The following is a 20,830-nucleotide window of genomic DNA, read 5'->3' on the forward strand; positions in this document are numbered from 1 at the left end:
TTAAATCATATACAATATCGGGTTTATTTATATGGGCTTGATAGGTTAGTACTTCACTTCAATCCACATGGGCTCAATAGTCAATTCCAATAACAAGCCATATCCAATAAGAAAGGTACAAGTGATGACGTCATCCGTCCTTACCAACATTGCCACTTGCAACATAAAAGTCATAAAAGATAAAATCATGTGCGTAAAATCCCACTACTTTAAATTTAATTTAAAATATAAATCACCTTCCAAGAAACCACCGTTTTCCTCATGTGAAGAAAAGTTGAAAACAACTAATTAATCTATTATTTTTTAATATTTTATTGGTCTCAGGTGCATGAACCTTTCCCAAATCTCCTACCTATTTAAACCTTTTCTGATTCTTCAACTGAAAACTGTCTCAGGTATTTGCTCAATTCGATTTTTGTTTCAACAATGATGGGAAATAATGGGTTTGATTCCGATTTTGCTCTTCTTGAGTCTATTCGTCGTCATCTGTTAGATGATTCCACCATGAATTCCGGCATGAGAGCTCCACCTATGTATTGCCGGACAAACACCTTGTTTCCTTGCTTGTCGGACACTTGGGGTGAATTACCCTTGAAACAGAATGATTCTGACGACATGTTAATTGCTCGGTTTCTTCACGAAGCATTGGATTTTGAGTGCCTCCCGTCGCCGGTGTTGACATCGATACCAAGTACTGCTACTGTTAAATCTGAGCCGGAGATTTTTATGCGATCGCCGGAGACTTTAAGTTATCAAGCGGAATCTCCGTCGCAGACGGCGGATGTGGATGGCGTGACGCAGCAGAGGGGGAAACACTACAGAGGTGTGCGGCGGCGGCCGTGGGGTAAATTCGCGGCGGAGATTCGGGATCCGGCGAAGAACGGTGCTCGGGTGTGGCTGGGGACGTTTGAGACGGCGGAGGACGCGGCGTTTGCTTATGACAGGGCGGCGTATAAGATGCGTGGTTCTCGTGCTTTACTAAATTTTCCACTCCGAATTAATTCCGGTGAGCCGGAGCCTGTTCGGATTACATCAAAACGGAGGTCGACGTCGCCGGCAAGCTCATCGGAAGATCGATCGCCAAAGAGGGCAAAGAAGGTGGAAGTAGAGTCCAGCGTGGAAACAGATACACACGTGGCGAACAGTTAGCGGCTGCTGGTCGCTGATTGTGACTGTTGTTCAATTTTTGTTCAATTTTTATTTTATCAATTTTGTTGTTGTAAAAAATTAGAAATGGCAATTTTTTATTTTATTTTATTTCTAAAGAATATAGGTTATTTCGACAGTTCACTAAACGGTCCTCCTCACACTTTATCCATTGGCACATTCGATCCATTTTCCAAACGGAACAGATTTTATAAGAATCATTAAACATTATAAAAAGCCTTAAGTTTGGCAGAAAATGTCGGTTTATCCTTCGGCAGATTTTTTGTTCGTTTATACCGCAAACTTGTCATTTTTTTGTCGGTTTTGCCCTTTTTACCTGCAATAGCAGGTTTCCAGATTACCATGAATTATTTTTTTGCGAAAAAACTCTTAAGTTTACAAATATTTTACAAAAAAACTCTTAAGATTATAAACATATAAATTATAAATATATATTCAAAATTTGATAAAAAACTAAATAGTTTTCTACTGAAACATATTTTTAGCTTTACGTACGGTAAATTTTATATTGGTTCGATATAAAGTTTTTATATTTAAATTTTAAAAAAGTTACCTAGTTTTATCAAAATTTGAATATATTTATTAGTTAATACTTAAATTTTTCAAAGAAACATTAAAAAAACGTCTGTTAGCTAATAATTAACTATGTTAAAACAGTTAAACATATGAATAATATGACATTAGTTACATTCAATTAATTTTTTAAAAAGGAAAATAAAAATATTTTATATGTTTAAAATGTTTGTATTTTAGAAATAATAAACTATCATGTTTTTTTATAAAAGTAATTATATTTATATAATAAATTAGACAAATATATTTATATTTTATATGTTTAAAATGATTATGTTTATTTTTTATGTTTAAAATGCTTATAATATTTTTATAAAAAATATATGATAATATTATTATGTATTTTAACATATAAAAAATATGATACATTATTATTTCTGAAATACAAACCTTTTAAACATATAAAATATTTTTTTTTCCTTTTAAAAAAATTAATTGAATGTAATTGATGTCATATTATTCATATGTTTAACTATTTTAGCATACTTAATTATTAACTATCAGACGTTTTCTAATTTTGCTTTGAAAAGTTGAAGTATTAATTAAGAAATATATTCAAATTTTAATAAAACTATGTAACTTTTTTAAAATTTAAATATAAAAGGTTTATATCAAACCAATATAAAATTTACCGTATGTAAAGCTAAAAATATGTTTCAATTTTAGTTTCATAATATAAGTTCAATAAAACTTATATTAGTTTTGATATAAACTTTTGACATTTAATTTTTAAAAAAAATTATTTAGTTTTATCAAAATTTGAATATATATTTATATTTTATATGTTTATAATCTTAAGGGTTTTTTTGCAAAATATTTGTAAACTTAAGGGTTTTTTCGCAAAAAATAATTCATGGTAACCTGGAAACCTGCTATTGCAGGTAAAAATGGCAAAACCGGCAAAAAAATGACAAGTTTGCGGTATAAACGAACAAAAAATCTACCGAAGGGTAAAACCGACATTTTCTGCCAAACTTAAGGCTTTTTATGACATTATCCCTAAACATTATTATTAAACATTTAAACTCGTTGTTATGTATTTCATAAAATAGCAAAGAACTTCGGTGATTTAAGTTTGATCGAACTAAAATTTATATAGCTTGACTGAAGTTCAAAAACGAACTCAAAATGTATAACGAATTCAGGCTGTTTGATGTTAGAAGACTGCAATCAGCTCGAAAACAGTCATCGTTGATTATGGTTTCCAAAAAAACACTATGAACTGTTAGACAAACTTTAAATGGATACCCATGAGCTCATTCTGACTCTTAATTTAGACTACATTCATAGAGAGAAGAACTGATGGAAAGTATTTTGAGAGAGATAGAGAACTTGACCCTATTATTTAGTTGTATTCCCTAGCTATGTTGTGTCAATTGATATAGTGAGCATGTGTTGTCATACATGTCTTACTCCACTTCAGCTCCAACAAAAAAAGGGAGAGATGTGCCAAGTTGGGAAGAAGAGAGGGGGTGGTGTGCTAAATGAGAGAGAAGAGAAGGAGGAGAAGGCGAGAGTCTCTCTCTCTCTCTCTCTAAGGTGTTACCGAGTTAGACTGTCGAGCTTTCGCCGAGCTGACTCAATCAATACCGAGCTTCTGCCGAGTCCGCTCCCCATAGCTTTATCTGTAGCGGATAGGCCATGTGTATTTATTGTAATGTTGGGAATGCTTGGTCCGAAGCCAGACTCTTTAGGAGCTATAGGAAGTTTGTGGTTTGCGAGTTCCTCATGTGTTATCAAATATTCTATAATGTCTCATAGGAAACCACATTTTAGATAGGTCAATATTGATTACAATTAACATAATATAAAAACATAGTGCATGTGCATACCGGTTTAAAATTAATATGATTTTATCTTTGGAAGTGTATAATGAAAATATTAATATTTTCTATCCCAATGTTACGTGAATATCAAAGGAAAAAAAAATTAGTGTGGCATCTAGAAGATGACGAGGATCTGGACATCTTTAATGGATTGGAAAAGTTATATTTTAAATTTTATTCTTGATTTATTGTTATCTTTTTAGAACGGCTTTTTTGATTTATTCAAGGGAGAACTTTTAAAAATGAGAAACGAACAAACGACTTGTCCGCCCTCTAGCAAATAGTAAATGCACACGAATGGATGTTTCGACAAAAGTACGGTCTCGCAAGACCCAAAACTTCTTTTTTCTTTTCTAAAGTTTTAAATTAAAAATAAGATTTGGTTTCATATGTATCTTAGACTTAGAGCATCTTTAACCTCATATTAAAACTTAAAATTTATATTAAATTTGATGTTACAATTTTGAGTAAATTAATTATCAAAATCTCAAAATGTGTGATCTAATCACCAAAGTTCTAATCGTGCTAAACAAACCATTGAAGTCATGATTTTTTTTTCATTTAACAATTGATACATTTTATAGTAGGTTTTATAGGTTCTATTTAAGACTTAAGATGAATTCATCATTCAAGTTACATAAATGTTTGTTTTTCTTTTTTTGGGAAAATGACATATATACCCTATTATGTTTCTAGAGTTTACCCATTTAGTCACTTAACTTATTTTGTGGCTTTATGAGGGAACGAATTATTTGTAACCTAGCAATCTAATCCCTTTCACATATTGTAGCCGGTTTCCATTGCCACATAAGCGTCCCAACAACCCAAAACTCAAACGACGTAGTCTTGTATTTCAATTTGCTTGGGAGTTCTTTCAATCTGAATATTTTGAATTGCGAAATGAGTTTGCAACTGGTTTTATTTTTGGAAGAAATTGGTACTTACGGAATGGCAATCATTTTGTTCTTGGTGGTAGAAGGAAGACGGGGAACACTAGATTTACCCTTGTCCTTTTCTGATTGTATATCAATCAAAGTGTAGTTCTGTGAAGATACAAGATCAAGAACTTGAGCAGCAGTGAGATCACCTGGATTGGAAAGTATGATTCCAAATCAGAATCGTTTCGTGAGTAGCATCACTTTTGATCATATATATGGTTTTAATTTACCTTTGTATCCACGAAATTTGAAAGATAGGGCGGAGAAGACAGGCGACAGTAAGAGATAAGTGAGGACCAAAGCTCCGCCGGTGACGACAATGGTGGTGGGATCCGCCGATGAGATGGTCTGCATCGTGTTTGATGCAATCGGTTGAAAACACACATATTGCTGCTATTTGTTGTCATTTGTTGTTATTTGGTATCTTCATTATCAGGTTCTTCCGGATTCAAAACACACATTCGAACAACTTGCATATTCCCCTGATTTTTGTTATTTCCGCCATCGCCATTCGATTCTAGTTGTTTCTCGATTATAGAAAACACCCTCCCGTCGAGGAAAAGAGGAACCCTTGCGAAGCCTTATTACAGGTTTCAATTCCATATTTTTGAAGAAGAGAAGAGAATGGATGTTTTCCTTAAATGGAATACAAACGACTGTAAACGTTTTAAACATGGAAAACCCAAATACCAAAGTAGCAAGTGGACATAACATTTCAACTCATTGTCACATAAAGGTTTATCGGGTACTATTTATCAAACTAGATATATGAATGTGTATCAGGTAACATGTTTGAGGAATATCAGATGGGGAAGAAGATGAATAGTATCGGGTTAAGGAATAATTGGTCAACAAACATCTGATGTGGAAAAGGGGTAACTGGATGACCCCTTCATTTTGCCCAAAATGACCTAATCGACCCGACAAAGTGTAATCCGTTCCCTTAGAAAGCCACAAAATAAATTAAGGGGCTAAATGGGTAAACCCCAGAAACATAATAGGGCATATATGTCATTTTCCCTTCTTTTTTAGCACAAAGTTACTAAAAATTATCACAGATCCTGATTAACATGCTCATAACCATGAAAGGATTACGAATTACCTTTTGTATTTGATTACAGATTACCTTTTTCTTTTTTTTCATAGCCTTCATTTTTCAATTCTTAGCGGTGGCCTCATACATTATTAACCTCGTTCATTCTTCTGTTGATTTCTTGTTCTACAATATGGTTTTAATTAAGGTTGTTAAGATCGGATCTTATCCAAGATCGTTTTATGTTTTGCAAGATTGTGATCATAAGATCGGATTGGGATTGAAAGATCCTACTATAATAAACTAATATTCAAATTTGTTCTTAAGGTTTTGGATGTGCATTATACATTATAATTATTTTTTGAACGATAGGATGATGTTATTAAAAACCCACTAGCAAGAAGCTACAATAATTTTATTATACATTATGACTTGATGTTGATTAAAATGTCAATATGGATCAACTTTAACTTTTTAAGCATGAACCATAACTTTTTTTACTGCAAACCATAAAATTAAGAAGAAAACATCTTAACTACAAAAACAAACAAGATCATGTACAACTACAGGGTTAAGATAACAAAATTAATATCATGAATGTTACCTGCCTAATTCGAGATGAATTGATAAAATGATGTTGCTCTATATGACTTCATGCAACTTGCAATAATCAATTTCAAGTTGAACACACATATTTTTGATGCTCAGTTATATAATAAATACTCACTCCGTCCCAAAATTATTGTCTACGTTTGACTTTTGAAGTCTTTCCATGTCAACTTTGACTATGAATAACTTTATTTGTGTTATATAATTTTGATGAAACTTATAACAATGAAAATACATTTAAAAAACAATCTATTCATATATCTTGCATAAAAGATTATATAACAAAAAGTAAATTATTTGAGGTCAAAGTTGAACTAAAGAGACTTAAAAAGTCAAACGTGGACAATAATTTTGGGACGGAAGGAGTATTAAATAGGTGGGATCGGCTCGTGTTAAGATCGTAAGATCTTAACCAGTATCCTAAGATCCCACTATAGATCTTGCTTCATATAGATCCTAGTAAGATCAAGATCGTTTTTTGTTTATAAGATATTAAAATCGCAATATTTTAATATCAAGATCGAAATCTTAACAACAATGGTTTTAGTACTTTTGTTTCATAAATTATTGATCGAAGTATGAGTCTCATGTATGGGGAGAGAGAGAGAGAGAGAGAGAGAGAGAGAGAGAGAGAAAGAAAGAAAGAGACAGAGAGAGAGAGAGATTATCTGTAACACCCATAAAATTCAGGCCAATTTAAAACATTTAAAACCAACAGTTATTACAAATTTGTTTTCAAAATAGTCTAATATCAAAGTTCATCCCAGAAACATAAATAAAACATGAGGAGTTGTATGATCACGCCTTCGCCTTGCCGCGATCCCATGATGTACCTGAAACAATAAACTGAAACAGTAAGCCCGAAAGCTTAGTGAGTTCCCCAAAATACCCATACCCACAACAATACACATATAATCATAAACAACATACTATGCGTCCAGTCAACCATCGGGTTGGAATACCTCAGGCCCTCAACCATCCGGTTGGAATGCCAACATACTATGGGTCCAATCATCCTTGGGATGGAATACCCCAGGCCCACAACCAACAGGTTGGAATGCCTACATACTATGAGTCCAATCATCCTCGGGATGGAATACTCACGGCCCACAATCAACAGGTTGGAATGCCCAGGTCTAATGGCTTCGCACAAAGCAGATAAGCCTCAACCGCCAAACAAACATGTGCACATATAACAGATAATCACATAGCAGTCTATAGACAACAACTGATCTAACGGATCATACAACATAGCACATAATACCATCCTATCTACGAGGATACCGATCTAATAGATCATACGACATACTACATAATACTATCCTACCTACTAGGATACCGATCTAACAGATCATACTAGCATAACATACCCAAATAACAATCCAAAGGGCCGACCTTGGTTCCTTAGACCCTTGAGTATAGTGAGGATGACTCACCTCACAAGTAGTGCTGAAATACCGAACATCTGACTGCTGTCTCACCAGAATCCCAAACTATTACATAATAAAACTAAATCAATACCCAAAATAACTTCTTGACTAAGTGTCCGCATAACTCATTAAATCCATTCTCTTTATTGGTCCAAGGCCCAACACCAAGTCCTTAACATGAAGGTCCAAATATATATCAAGCCCATTATTGGCCCAATTTACTAAATTGGGCCTAACCTCATGATCCACTATCACTACCTGGCCCAAAACATCTTATTCACAGATTCCAGCAAGGGCCCAAATCCATTTAGTCCATAAACAGCCCAAAACCGGAAGCCCATTTGACAAATGCCCTACAGAGGACGTACGCGGGGCGTACCCGACCAGGTGTTGACCACCATCGGGGTGGTGGACCCAGTACGCTGGGCGTACTGGATTTAAGCTGGGCGTACTCAACAGTTTTCCAAAACCTGATTAAGTGCTTAATGGCTTAAGCACTTAATCCCAAACTTCAGATCCAGAGACCTAACATGCCTAGGATCCATAAACTCATGAACTTTATCACTTTGAACGTCCATAAAGTTCTTAATGCTTGGTCTTAATCCATTAAGACCTTACTTTTCCATGCATGGGACACATTCAGCTAATGGGACCTCATTTTTATCACTCAAAGTCCCCTCAAGAGCCTACAAGGACATTCCTTTTTGTCCGAAACACGACATGCACCATTTTGTGGTTTTTGGGACAAGAAATGGGTCTTTCAAAGAAAAATGGAGAGATCTAATCATACATGCATAAAGTTTGGAACTTTATACCTTCTGGAGTTTCTTGAGCACAAACTAACTTCAGATCTACAAGCCTAGTCTCTTCCTCCAACTCTTGATGCAATGGTTTTCCTCTTCAAGCACTCAAGAATACCCCAAATGAGCTTAAACACAAAAGGGGAGGCTAGGGTTTGGGAGGGACGAGTATGATCTGTGGAGGATGAGCTAAGGGAGGCTTTGGTGCACTTTATGTTGCTTATATAGGCCTCAAACCCTAAATATTAGGGTTTCACCCAGACACTAGTACGCCCAACGTACACAAGTGTACGCCCAACGTACTAAGGCGGACCTTAATACGCTTAGCATACTCTTATGTACGCGCAACGTACACCCTCTTGGCCCAAGTTTGAAAACTTGGACCTTAAACTTCTCTTGGGTCTTCACTTCCAACCCCAAGGACTGTAAATGACAAGGTAATGATAAAAGAGGGTTCGGAAATACCTGCCAATTATCAGGATGTTACAATTCTCCCCCCACTTGACTTTGACTTCGCCCTCAAAGTATGCTGCGGCGAATAGATCCGGGTGATGCTCCCGCATCTCGGACTCGGTCTCCCACGTCCACTCGGATCCCCTCCGATGTTCCCACTGTACCTTTACTAAAGGTACATCTTTGTTCCTTAGAACCTTTATCGCCCACTCCAATATGGCCACATGCCTCTCCACATAATTCAGGCGCTCATCGACCTGAATGTCATCCAATGATACCACTGCCTCCTGATCCATGATGCACTTTCGTAATTGCGAAACGTGGAAAGTGTTGTGGATCCGACTAAGCTCCTCCGGTAGCTCTAGCATGTATGCCACCTTGCCAACCCTGGCAACAATCTTGAATGGCCCAATGTAGCAGGGACCCAATTTCCCCCTCTTCCTGAAGCGGATCACACCCTTCCAGGGTGAGAGCTTCAGGAGCACCATATCACCCACCTGGAACTCTAACTCAGATCGGCGTCTGTCGGCGTAACTCTTCTGTCGACTCTGAGCAGTCTGCAGCCGCTGCCTAATCTACTGAATCTTCTCGGTAGTCTGCAAGACTACTTCCGTCTGTCGCATCACCTTGTTTCCGACCTCACCCCCAACAAACCGGGGTGCGACATCTCCACCCATACAACAGCTCGAAAGGCGGGGCGCCAATGTTGGAATGATAGTTGTTGTTGTAGGCGAACTCTGCAAGGGGTAGGTAGGAATCCCAGCTCCCACCAAAGTCAATGACACACGCCCTCAACATATCCTCGAGGGTCTGTGTGGTCCGCTCGCTCTGACCGTCGGTCTGCAGATGAAATGTTTTACTAAAATGCAGCCGCGTGCCCAGTTCCTCGTGGAACTTCTGCTAGAAACGGGAGGTAAATCTAACATCTCGGTCGGAAACGATGGAGACTGGAACCCCATGGCGAGTGACGATCTCGCGAACATACACATCGGGAAACTTCTCAGCCGAAGAACTCTCCCGTATAGCCAATAAATGGGCACTCTTGGTCAATCGGTCTACGATGACCCATATGACATCAAACCCCTTCGCCGTCCTCGACATTTTGGTAATGAAATCCATCGTGATGTGTTCCCATTTCCACATGGGAATCTTTAGGGGCTGCAGCTTACCATGCGGCCTCGGATGCTCGGCCTTGACCATCCTATAGGTCAAGCAACTCTCGACGTACCAATCGATTTCTTGCTTCATACATGGCCACCAGTAACTCAAACTCAGGTCTCTGTACATTTTGGTGGCCTCCGGGTGAATAGAGAAGTGAGACTTATGAGCCTCCTCCATGACTGTCTGTCTGACCCCACCAGACATCGGAACCCATACCCGACCGCATCGGGTCAATAATCCCCGGCTATACTGCACAAACCGGGTGTTCTCACCCCTGATCCTCTCCAGCTTCCAGTTCTCTGGTCGCATGCCCTCAACCGGATCATCTCTGATCAAACTCAAAAGCGGAGAATCCACCGCTATCCTCATACACATCGCTGGGGTGGAAGACCCAACTGATTTGCGGCTCAAGGCGTCCGCCACCACATTCGCTTTACCGGGGTGGTAAAGGATCTCGCAATCGTAGTCCTTGATTACATCCAGCCACCCGCGCTGCCTCATATTCAGGTTCGGCTGATCCATGATATGTCTCAAGCTCTTGTGATCCGTGTATATGGTACAACGGACCCCATATAGGTAATGTCTCCATATCTTGAGAGCGAACACCACTGCTCCCATCTCTAAATCATGTGTAGGGTTTCTCGTCTCATACGGCTTCAGCTGCCACGACGCGTAGGATATTACTCGTCCTCTCTTCATGAGGACCGCCCCCAAGCCTGTGATGGATGCATCACAGAACACCACAAAATCCTCAACTCCCTCCGGGAGAGTCAAAACTGGAGCCTCGCACAAACACTGACGGAGGTCTCAAACGCCCTCTACTGCTTAGAGCCCCACCAGAAATCCACCTCCTTCCTCGTCAGACGAGTGAGGGGTACTGCAATCTTGGAGAAATCCTGTATGAACCTCCGGTAGTATCCTGCCAATCCCATAAAACTCCTGATATGTGAGGGAGATTTCGGAACCTCCCACTGCATGACTGCCTCGATTTTGGCCGGGTCAACCAAAATCCCATCCTGGTGAACGAGGTGCCCGGGGAACTAGACCTCCCGTAACCAAAACTCACACTTCGAGAACTTGGCATATAGCCGTTCTCGTCTCAGAACTCCCAACAACTCCCTGAGGTGCTCCTCGTGCTGCTCTCGAGTCTTGGAATATACCAAGATATCATCAATAAACACTATGACCGAGCGGTCAAGCATCGGTCTGCAGACCCGATTTATCAGGTCCATGAATACTGTTAGCGCGTTGATGAGCCCAAACGTCATCACCACGAACTCGTAATGACCATAACGAGTACGAAACACGGTCTTATCCACGTCCTCCTCACTGACCTGGACCTGATGATACCCCGACCTCAAATCTATCTTAGAGAACCAAGATGCACCCTGTAACTGATCGAAGAGATCATCTATCCTCGGGAGTGGAAACGGTTCTTCACCATCAACTTGTTCAACTACCTATAATCAATGCATATCTGGTAGGGATGAGAGTGGGTCCAAACCCGGACCGGTAGACCCGGACCCGGAAAACCCGGGAACCGGTTAACGAGATTTTTTAGGACCGGAAACCGGATCGGTATATAGGAACCGATTTCGGGTAAGGTACCGGGTAAAGTGGGTCTAGAACCGGAAAACCCAGAAATATCAAAGTGGGTCGAATGGAACCGGGTAAAGTGGGTCTAAAACCGAAAAACCCGGGGAACTAGGTAAAGTGGGTCGAATGCATGTTTTAAAATTTCACAAAATACAAAAATAAAGCTGAGAAAAAAAATTGCAACTTTGATATCCCAACTTTGGGAGACTATAAATCAATGAATATAAAACCAAAAATGACAAAATTATAGTCTAAAATCATGTACAAACTCTATACTACACTTTGGAAAAAACTGCATGCTATTCCGACTTCAAACGAATTAAATATGCATGTTTTAAATCTATCACGAAATACAAAGAAAGCTGAAAAAAAACATAAAATTTTCAGCTTTGATATCCCGACTTTGAGAGACCATAAGTCAATGAATAAACACCCAAAAATAACAAAATTATAGTATAAAATCATGTACAAACTATAAACTACACTCTTGGAAAAAACCTCATGCAATCCGACTTCAAACGAATGAGATATGCATGTTTTAAAACTATCACAAAATATAAAAAAAACTGAAAAACATAAAATTTCCAGCTTTGATATCCCAACTTTGAGAGACTATAAGTCAATGAATATAAACTCAAAAATGACAAAATTATAGTCTAAAATCATGTACAAACTATAAACTATACTATGGAAAAAACCTAATGCCAATACGACTTTAAACGAATGAGATATGCATGTTTTACAACTATCACAGAATACAAAAAAAAGCTGAAAAACATAAAATTTGCAGCTTTGATATCCCGACTTTGAGAAACTATAAGTCAATGAATATAAACCCAAAAATGACAAAATTATAGTCTAAAATCATGTAAAAACTATAAACTATACTATGGAAAAAACTTCATGCAAATCCGACTTCAAACGAATGAGATATACATGTTTTAAACTTTCCATAGAAACCGGTTCCGGCCCCTAAAACCGGTTCCGGTTCCTAACACGGTTCCGGTTCTTAAACCCGGTTTACCCGGACCCAAAGGACCAGAAACCCGGATTACCTGGAACCCGGATAGAGCCATTCTTTAAACCCGGGACCCGGACCGGTTTTACATATTCCGGTTCTAACGGTTCCGGTTCCGGTCCGATTCCGGTTCCGGTCCGGTTTTCTGGTTCTAAATCTCATCCCTAATATCCAGTGTGAACTGTCATTATTCCTGACGAAGAGGATCGGTGCTCCCCATGGAGAACTGCTAGGTCGACTGACCTACTTGCCCAACAGTTCCTGCAGTTGTGATGACAGCTCCTGCATCTCGGGTGGTGCCAATCGGTACGGCGCCTTGGCGATAGGAGCCGCACCCGGCACCACGACGATCCGGAACTCGACCTGCCTCTCTGGAGGTACTCCCGGTAACTCCTCCGGGAACACGTCAGCAAACTCTCTAACCACTGGAACCTCTGAAACTGGAGTCGGCTCCCTGACCCGCGTATCCACCACATACACTAGATAACCCGCATACCCGTGCTGAATATACTGCCGAGCCCTGGCAGCTGAATAGAACCCTGATCCCACTCTGGTGTCCTTGCCATATACAATCAGTTCTCCCCCACTTGGGGGTGCGAACTACCACCCGCTGGCCCTCGCAATATATCATAGCACCAAATCGACTAAGTCAGTCCATCCCCACAATCACACACACCTCTTCCATGGGAATCAGAATCAAATCTATCGGAAAGGAAACTCCGAAGATCTCCAACTCGCATCCTTGGTAGACCGAAGAAGCAAATATTTCGTGTTTGTTAGTGATAGAAACTCGCAACGGACACTCTAGCTCGCCTACTGGCACACTGAACTCCCTACTAAAAGTCTGAGATACGAAAGACCGACTCGCCCCCGAGTCAAATAAAACCAATGCAGGCAAAGAGTTCACTAAAAACATACCTAAACACAGGTACAACAGATAGGCATAAAATAGATATAATAAATGAGATAAATGATAGAAACATACCAGCAACCACATCCGGTGCTGCCCTGGCCTCCTCGACTGTAAGTTGGAAGGCACGCCCATGAGCCTTCGGAGGCTCTGCCTTAACTGGCCTCCCATCTGCAATCCTCAATGTAGTCGGTGCTGGAACCTGCGCCGGATTGGCGGCTAATAAAGGGCACTGGGCCTTCACATGGCCCACCTGCTCACAATGATAACAAAGTCGGACTCCGGGAGCCGGAGTCTGCTGCCTGCAATCCCTGGCCAGATGGACCTGTTTGCCTCATCGGTGGCACCCACTCCCTGATCAGCACATCCCTGAATGAGCCTTTCCGCACTTCCCACAAGTGCGACCTGACTATCCTCTGGTCCTGGTATCAGCGGTCTTAGACCGCTTCGGCGCCGGCTGCGACTGCGTCGGGGCCTGCCGATGCTCCCTCAACTGCAGCTCAATCTCCAACTCACGCCGCCTAGCGGCCTCTTGTAAATCCAGTAGAGTGTCACATTGCTGTGTGGCAACAAACTAACGAATGTCAGTCTTGAGCATGCTCAGATAACGTGTCATCTGGGCCTACTCCGAGGCAAACTCCGGGCAGAACATCACCCTCTCAGTGAAAATGCGGGTGATCTTCGTCACCGACTCTCCATCCTGTCTCAAACTCAAAAACTCCTGAGCCAACCGTTCCCGCTCAACCCGAGGAATGTATCGAGCGCGAAACATATCCCTGAACTGCTCCCATGTAACAGCAGCTCTCTGATCATCAGTGTACGACCCTGTCGTCAATCTCCACCATTCCTTGGCCCCGAGCCTCAACAGGCTCAGGGCACATCTGACCCTCTGGTCAGTGGGACACGAGCAAGTGAAGAAGCATCCCTCCACATCAGAAATCCACCTCATGGCTTTGATCTGATCCTGAGTCCCATCAAAAGTTGGGGGCTTCGTGTTATCGAAGTCCCTGTACTGGAAAGCCCGACTGGCTCCTCCTCCTCCTGCCGCTGTTATAGCCGATGTAGCTGCTACGACAGCCGTCTCATCAAGGGTTGCGTATTTGTCATCGAAGTACTCCCTCATAGCGGACTTGATAGTCCCAAACAACTCCGGAATCTGACCCCGGACAATCTCGACCACCTCATCGCGGATGATCTCCCTGACATGATCCTCTGTCAACACTGTTGGCCCCTCCTGGCCGATAATCTCGGGCTCTGTAGGAGTGCCCTGATCACCCTGACCTGATCCCGACCCGGATCCAGTCACAAAACGCCTCGTAACCGCCATACTGAAAAATATAACAGGAAGATATCAGAAAATCCGCATAAATAACGGGGAACCAACTCCCAACTAAACCCTAGGGTTGTGACTTCCTTGCTACGCGTATGGGTCCTGTGCTTTCAGTAGTACGAGCCAATACTACCTTCCACGCCTACCCATATTTGTCTCAAGCATCATCACAACACCCTAACAATATACGTTCACATGGTGGTCGCTCATTCCTCACTCCTAGAGGAAGGGTAACTGTCTCACATCGACCTACCGGCCTTACACAACTCACTCATCCATGAACTTCCACCAACCCTGCAGCACTAGTGTACACTAACCATACATAACGCTGGACCCTATAGACTTTCGAATATCTGATCCTACCCTAAGCCCTAATAAATAAGAACAGAACATAAGGCCAAATCAAGCATTCTCAGGCTATAAGATCTTAATTATGTACAGTCGTGATGCATACACAAGTAACTACAGTAATGATGTCAATCTCATAAAAAGGAAACCCTAGGATAGCAGGCATCATGTAATCATGCAATTCATGTAGATCCCTAGCCTAGTACTAGCATGCTGTTCTAACACATCACATAATCAAAGAACTGTAGGGTATTTTGGGGGTCTACTTGCTGGCTCTGGCTGATCGTACACCCTGCATCCTCTTTTACTTATTTTGAAAACCATTTTGAAATCATTTTGAAAATATTTCCTTAATTTGAGACTGGATTCACACGAATGTTCCTCCAATTCACTCAAACCAAGGCTTTGATACCAACTTGTAACACCCATAAAATTCAGGCCAATTTACAACTTTTCAAAACATTTAAAACCAGCAGTTATTACAAATTTGTTTTCAAAATAGTCTAATATCAGAGTTCATCACAGAAACATAAATAAAACATGAGGAGTTGTACGGTCACGCCTTCGCCTTGACGCGGTCCCCTGATGTACGTGAAACAATAAACTGAAATTGTAAGCCCGAAAGCTTAGTGAGTTCCCCAAAATACCCATACCCACAACAATACACATATAATCATAAACATCATACTATGGGTCTAGTCAACCATCGGGTTAGAATAACATAGGCCCTCAACCATCCAGTTGGAATGCCAACATACTATCGGTCCAATCAACCTTGGGATGGAATACCCCAGGCCCACAACCAACAGGTTGGAATGCCCATATATTATGAGTCCAATCATCCTCAGGATGGAATACTCACGGACCACAACCAACAGGTTGGAATGCCCAGGTCTATTGGCTTCGCACAAAGCAGATAAGTCTCAACTGCCAAACAAACATGTGCACATATAACAGATAATCACATAGCGGTCTATAGACACCAACTGATCTAACGGATCATACCCCATAACACATAATATCATCCTATTTACAAGGATACCGATCTAACAGATCATACCACATACTACATAATACTATCCTACCTACTAGGATACCAATCTAACAGATCATACTAGCATAACATACCCATATAACAATCCAAAGGGCCGACCTTGGTGCCTTAGACCCTTGACTATAGTGAGGATGACTCACCTCATAAGGAGTGCTGAAATACCGAACCTCTGACTGTTGTCTCACCGGAATCCCGAACTATTACATAATAAAACTAAATCAATACCCAAAATAACTTCTTGACTAAGTGTCTACATAACTCATTAATCCATTCTCTTTATTGGTCCAAGGCCTAACACCAAGTCCTTAACTTGAAGGTCCACATATATATCAAGCCCATTATTGGCTCAATTTACTAAATTGGGCCCAACCTCCTAATTGGGCCTAACCCCATGATCCACTATCACTACCTGGCCCAAAACATCTTATTCACAGAGTCCAGCAAGGGCCCAAATACATTTAGTCCATAAACAGCCCAAAACCCGAAGCCCATTTGACAAAGGCCCAACAGAGGACGTACATGAGGGGTACTCCTCTGGTACGCGGGGCGTACCCGACCAGGTGTTGACCACCATCGGGGTGGTTGATCCAGTACGCTGGGCGTACTCAACAGTTTGCCAAAACCTGATTAAGTGCTTAATGGCTTAAGCACTTAAGCCCAAACTTTAGATCTAGAGACCTAACATGCCTAAGATCCATATAGTCATGAACTTTATCGCTATTGACGTCCATAAAGTTCTTAATTCTTGGTCTTAATCCATTAAGACCTTACTTTTCCATGCATGGGACACATTCAGCTAATGGGACCTCATTTTTATCACTCAAGGTCCCCTCAAGAGCCTAGAACGACAGTCCTTTTTTTCCAAAACACGACATGCACCATTTTGTGGTTTTTAGGACAAGAAATGGGTCTTTCAAAGCAAAATGGAGAGATCTAATCATACATGCATAAAGTTTGGAACTTTATACCTTCTGGAGTTTCTTGAGCATAAACTAACTTCAAATCTACAAGCCTGGTCTCTTCCTCCAACTCTTGATGCAATGGTTTTCCTCTTCAAGCACTCAAGAATACACCAAATGAGCTTAAACATACAAAGGGGAGGCTAGGGTTTGGGAGGGACGAGTATGATCTGTGGAGGCTGAGGTAAGGGAGGCTTTGGTGCACTTTATGTTGCTTATATAGGCCTCAAACCCTAAATATTAGGGTTTCACCCTGACATTAGTACGCCCAACGTACACAAGTGTACGCCCAGCGTACTAAGGCGGACCTTAATACGCTTAGTGTACTCTTATGTACGCGCAACGTATACCCTCTTGGCCCAAGTTTGCAAACTTGGCCCTTAAACTTCTCTTGGCTCTTCACTTCCAACCCCAAGGGCTTTAAATGACAAGGTAATGATAAAAGAGGGTTCGGAAATACCTACAAATTATCGGGATGTTACATTATCAGTGATAAGGATGTCATTTTATATTAGACGAAGACCGAAACCAACCAAAACGGCTTACACACTTAGGTTGGAGGGAGTGACCCTCGCCACCAGCTTGCCAAGGACGCCAAGACCACCCTGCATTAAACATGCTAAAAGCCTCCCAAAGGGAGTTGTGCTATCCGTAATCCGTGTAGCGAGAAGAAAGAGAAGAATAATGGTTGTGATTGGCCGTTTTTTTCTTTATTTATTTATTTATTTCCAAAATAAAACTTATCGGAATAATTACCATTTTTTAACTTCATGAAAACTACCACTCGCTCCATCCTATGTTGTTCAAAAAATCAGATGTGGCAGCATGCTAAACATTCTACCACTCTCTCCAGCCTTATAGACGAAATTGTGATAAAAAATTATTTTGAACTGAAATCGTTATATTTTGTAAAATACAATGACCATTTTTGCATACTACTCTAAATTTTATATTCATATTTAATATAATCATTTATAAGAAATATAAAAAATAAAATCCAATCTAATAATATCAAACAATGATGATCTATTACCTCACTAATATTTAGCATATCCCCAAATAAGTCGACCAAATCAACGAAAAAGTACAATTCAATTCCAATCATGACCCTTATTCAACAACAAAGTTAAAAGTGATGACACTAGCCGTCCTCTCCAAATCCAATGTTACAACTTGCAACATAAAATCATGTGCTTAAAATCCCACTATGCATTAATCTCCTTCTAAGAAACCACCGTTTTCCTTAATTAATTTATAATTACTTTTCTATAGAATTATCCGTATAAGGTGCATGAACCATTCCCAATTCTTCAACCTATATAAACCTCTTCTCAATTATCAACAGAAAAACAGTATCAGATTTTGCTCAGATTACACCCGAACGTAAACTATTTGATTCCATTTTGTTTAAAGATTGATGGGAAATAATGGTTTTGATTCCGATTTTGCTCTTCTTGAGTCCATTCGCCGTCATCTGTTAGATGATTCCGCCATGAATTCCGACAGTGGAGCTCCACCGATGTATTGCCGGACTAACACCTTGCTTCCTTGCTTTTCCGACACCTGGGGTGAATTACCCTTGAAACAGAATGATTCTGACGACATGTTAATAGCTCGGTTTCTTCACGAAGCGTTGGATTTTGAATGCCTCCCGTCGCCGGCAATGACAATGGTACCGATTACAGCCACTGTTAAGTCTGAGCCTGAGAATTTTGTGGGATCGCCGGTGATGTCCAGTTATCAAGCGGAATCGCCGCTGGAAACTGCGGGAGTGGATGGTGTGAACCAGCAGAGAGGGAAACATTACAGAGGTGTGCGGCGACGGCCATGGGGTAAGTTCGCGGCGGAGATTCGGGATCCGGCGAAGAACGGTGCTCGGGTGTGGCTGGGGACATTTGAGACGGCGGAGGACGCGGCGTTTGCTTATGACAGGGCAGCATATAGGATGCGTGGTTCTCGTGCTTTACTAAATTTCCCACTCCGAATTAATTCCGGCGAGCCGGAGCCAGTAAGGATAACCTCAAAACGGAAGGCAACATCGCCGGCGAGCTCATCGGAAGATGGATCGCCAAACAGGACAAAGAAGGTGGCAACAGATCTACGTGGCAGATAGTTAGCAGTTGGTTGTTGCTGACTTGGACTGTTGTTCGATTTTTTTTTTTTTATCGCGTGTAAATGGCTGTGTTTTGTGCGTAAATGACAAATTTATTCTTTCATTAATAATTAATTAAAGGAACTCCAATTATTAACGAAAATTCATGAACGGATTTACATATTTATACAAAACCGTTTTAATTCATATATAACAGTTTATTCTGTTTATAAAATAAAATATACAAATTCTCGTATATAAAGAAACACTGTTCACTTGAACACTGTTATATTTATACAACAGGTCTATTTCCATAACCTCAACATATTTAAGAACATTAAACATGATTGTTATTTTTTCATTTGAATTTACAAAGTTTGTTTTTCAAAACATAAAATAATATTAAGATATATAACGGTCGATGCTTGCAAGTTGTATGTATGAAAAGTGAAAAATATTCTGAAAATTGTGGTGTATGAGTTTGGAAAATTTTGACTCACGACTTCAATTAGAGTTTAAATGTATGAAAACGTGGGTGATATCGAGCATGACTTCTGTCAGATATTAGAAACAATTATTTTTATTTTTAATTGTTTTATAAAATGTTGCGTAAATATCAAGGAACAAACGTAGGGTTTCTAGAAGATGACGACAGATAAGGTAAATCTTAATAATTATTAAAAAAAAAGTTATTCGAATATTTAATTTTCATTCGTTCATTAGAGGATTTTGAAATAAATAAATAAATAAATAAAAATAACCGGCGACTTGTAGGCCCACGTGCAAGTAGTAAATGCTCACGAACGAATGGATATGGGGCCAAGACTTCTATTATTTTTGACTTTTGCTTTGACAAATATAAAAATAAAATTAATATTTGGATTCATACTAAGAAATTATTTAGAGAATAAGGCGTTTGTTTGTTTTTGTCTGCAGATTTTTTTGGTCTCTTCTGTCCGTGCTGTGCAGACCACGTGCAGATATTAGGTTTTGTAGACTGTTTATTTTTTTGAAGACTGCTGACCAAAAAAGGTCTGTGCGTCCTCTTTTTGGCGCAGATATAGACCAGAGTCTTAAAACATCTTCAGACATTTTCTAACCTAAAAAAGCATATACTTTTTTTTTAAACTTACATTTTTTCCAAGTTTATCTATGATAAATAAATTGAAAAAAAATGTTACAATACTTAAAGAAAAAAAAGGTTGGATAACACAATCATAACCTTTTTGACAAATTAATAAATAAATATCTAATTACAATAATAATTTGTAGAGTTGTTTATATAAATATGCAAAAATAAAAAAATATATAATATTTTCTTATATTTTTTGTACCAAATTTTATAAAACATTATTTAATGCAACATCGTTCATGTCTTATGAAAATATTTATGGTTATTTTTTAATTGATTTAATTGAAAAAGTAAAATAAAACTTTGAAAATTTTCATTTAAAATCAAAGTTTATTTCCATTCATGTTATGTGTTATTTATCCCTAATTATAATATTTATGTATAACTTTACGACCAAAGTT

General features: G+C 39.6%; 2 pseudogenes; both read left to right on the forward strand.

Annotated features, from left to right (window-relative positions):
* The first annotated feature begins 369 nt into the window (after positions 1–369).
* LOC145119223 (ethylene-responsive transcription factor 1A pseudogene) lies at positions 370–1,257 on the forward strand (annotated as a pseudogene).
* Positions 1,258–18,541: 17,284 nt separating this feature from the next.
* LOC145119224 (ethylene-responsive transcription factor 1A pseudogene) lies at positions 18,542–19,436 on the forward strand (annotated as a pseudogene).
* Positions 19,437–20,830: the final 1,394 nt, after the last annotated feature.

This window comes from Lactuca virosa, chromosome 6 (assembly GCF_052849685.1).
Source record: "Lactuca virosa cultivar CGN04683 chromosome 6, Lactuca_virosa_CGN04683_v6, whole genome shotgun sequence".
Lineage (NCBI taxonomy): Eukaryota > Viridiplantae > Streptophyta > Magnoliopsida > Asterales > Asteraceae > Lactuca > Lactuca virosa.